Here is a 3,278-nt window from a genome sequence, read left to right as displayed (position 1 = left end):
CCCCCCCCCCCGCCCCCTCCCCACACACACACACTCCCAGTGGGAAATGCTGGGGTCCTTCCGGCAGGCTGTGGATAGAGAAGATAATGTGACTCAAAGATGGGACTAGGAGATGTTTCTAGACTGGGGGTTGGCTGGGGTCGAGCCCAATGAGAAGGGCTGGTAAGGCTGATGCCACCTAAGGCATTGGGGAAAGGTGCCCCCTTTGGTGTGAGAAAACACAAAATAAAACAGAACCCAGAAAACACCCCCCAGATCTGAAAGCAAACATGAGTTGGAAGACCAACCTTGGGCACTTCCCTGATAAGACAGGAATATGAGCCTGGGGAGAGGGGGAAGGGGGATGTGAGGTGCTGAGGTTACAGGGAAATCCATGGGAGGGGAGTAGTACTGGGGAGACTATTCTGGGAGGGCTGAGGGATGAATGCTACAAGTAAGCTCAAGGTCCAGAAGAAGAAAACCTGGCCATTGGCCAGGGCACTGGGTCTGCGGGCAGGAACCAGCAGAGAAGAGGAGGCAGGGGGAGGGGAAACTTTGGAAGAAGATGGTAAAAGAGAGGATGGATGAGAGGTGGGAAGTGAGCAGACAGCCCAGATATAGGAAGAGGCACAACCAAGATCACAGATGCCAAAACCTGGGTTCTGGTCCTGGGCTCTGCCTCTAGTTTGCTGTGTGAACTTGGGTGAGCCATTCTCTTCTCTGGGCCTGACTCCTCATCTAAAAAAAGTGAGATTAGACACGAAATGGCAAAGAGTGAACAATTCCACTTATACGAGGTACCCAGAATAGGCAAATTCATAAGTAAAGTAGAGTTTACCAGGGGCTGGGGGGAGGGGGAGTGGGGAGTGTTTAGTGGATCGTTTCAGTTTGGGATGATGAAAAGTTCTGGAAATGGACACTGGTCATGATTGCACAATACTGTGAATGTACTTAAAATGGCTACTAAGTTTTATGTTATGTGTTTTTTGCCACAATTTTTAAAAAGTGAACGGGGATGGTTCAGATGATCTTTTGGCCCCCTTTCCATTCACTGAGACTAGTGAGGGGGATGTCACCCCCAGGGTCAGGACATTGAGGGGCTGGCCTAGGGACAATGAGTGTGACTGGACCACTTCACATTTGAATAGAATCTTATGCTTTTCCAAGTAGACCTGCAGGCACAGTATTGTATTTGGTCCTCATCACAAGACATGTGAGGTAGAAGGGCATTATCCCCACTTTATAACTGGGGAAACTGAGGCATAGAGTAGCCACATGATCTGAGTCCAAGGAGGTCATTCAAGTTGGTGGCAGTTTGTTGTTGTTTTTTAAGTCACCTGGAAAACATCCTTACACCTTAGGTTCATCTGTTGAAATGTCAGTTTGCTAAGTGGTCTTTGAAGGACACATGCTATAAATTAATAGCATAAGGGTTGTCTCCTGGGTCAAATATGCTTGCCTCCCATGACTGGATAATCAGAGTTATGGAATCTGATGTGTTTCTCTTTGTAGTATGGATGCCAGAAAACTCAAGGGTAAATTTTAATTGCATGGTTATGGGAATTACATCAGACCGATTTGGGGAATGAGAATTTTTCTTGCTTTTTTACTTTCTACTTATGTTGTTTTATTAAACTTAGATTTTAAAAGATTCTATTTCTGCTGTATTATGCCCACTTGTAAGTTACCTCTGATGGGTCTTGGAAGTTCTCGGGGTTATTAGGCTAAATCAGAGCTGCGTTGAGGATTAGTTCTTTAATTCCCAGCACAGTGCTCTTTTTAAAATAGAGGATTGTGGTTATTGGTTAAAAGAAAGTGGCCTAGTGATCAGGGCTGTGAACACAAACAGGGGGCCACTGGTGCTCAGGACCTCCCTGGGAGCTTATTAAACATGTAGGTTCCTGGCCCAGGAAGCTGCATTTTGGACATGTCCTCCAAGGATTCTGGTACAAGGGGTCCCCAGACTACCTTCTGGAACACACAGGTCCAGTGAATCAGGGCGGACTGCTTTCAAGACTGGGTTGGGCAATGGCGTGTTCTAGGTGTCCTGTATCCGCACAGAGCTCCCAGTAGGGCAGTGGGTTTGCACAGCAAGCAGGACAGAGTTTGGGCTGGGGATCCAGTGGACTGAGATTCTAATCTAGACTCGATGATTTCCCAATTACATGACTCTGGGATGAGACCTGCACCTGTTTCTTCATTTGTAAAATGGGAACACTAACCCCTGTCCTGTCAAGGCTGCCTCCCAGAGTTGGGGGAGTGATTTCTAAATAGTGCTCTAGGGGGAGTGTGTAGGGGATCATCATCATTATTAATGAAGAGGCAGTGGGAACTTGGCAGGGGGGGGGGTTAGGCTGGAAAGGGGGGACATTCTGAATGGGAAAGGAGGAGGAGGAAGAGCCTAGAAGTTGGGTAGGCAAGAAGAAAACAGACCGAGTGATGAAACTATAAAAGATGCATGGGGCAGGCATGATGGAGCCACATGGTGGTCAGGGTGTAAGAGGGTCAAGTTTTGAAGTCCTCAACTGTGTCACCTGGGAAAGCAACTGGTTGGGGAGGCCATGAGGTCAGCCCATTTTGAGTTCAGTGAAAGTAAGAACTCTTTTTTTTTTTTTTTAAGTAAGAACTCTTGATAATGTTTTAAAATTGGTCATCCTTTGGTGGAGAAAGAATTGGGGGGAAGGGGTTGCTGGAGATGGGAACAGGATTCTGCTGCCTTGTGCATACAGCGTCTCTAGAGCAAAGTGGTAGGATTTTCATTTCAGATACAGACATCAAGGACCCCAGGAGCATCTAATTTGAAAGAGGTCTCAGAAGAAACATGAGGTAGCCCACTTTAGGGCCAACCATGCCAATGGTCTTCCATTTATCCCTACCAACCTGTGCCAACACCATGGGCCCAAGCCTAGCAGTCTGTAAGGGATTAGGACCCCAGGGTTCCTTGGGACTTTGGTTGAAGAGTAGAGATGGGGAGAAAGGAGGAAGAAGACTAGGAGAGGAGGAGGAGGAGGATGAGGAGGAGGAGGAGGAGGAGGAGGAGACACCAGCCCTGCCCACCTCTGGAGCCGCTGATGCAGATGAATCAGCAATAAGACCAAGGCCGCCTGCTGGTGCCCACAGGCTGCACGCAGACTCACAGTGATTTCCAAAAGCCCTAATTATCTGCCAACCTCTTCAGTGACAGCAATTCCCATCCAGGTTACTGGCTTCTCTCTGCTGTGCCAGGCAGCGGCCTCCCCAGGCCTGTGGCCCCCCTCCTCCCCTCCGAATTCCCACCAGCTGCCCATCCCCCCCCCTCG

This window comes from Myotis davidii, unplaced genomic scaffold (genome assembly GCF_000327345.1).
Source record: "Myotis davidii unplaced genomic scaffold, ASM32734v1 scaffold38, whole genome shotgun sequence".
Classification (NCBI taxonomy): Eukaryota; Metazoa; Chordata; class Mammalia; order Chiroptera; family Vespertilionidae; genus Myotis; species Myotis davidii.
The sequence above is the reverse complement of the archived record's forward strand: the minus strand, read 5'-3'. Positions refer to the sequence as shown.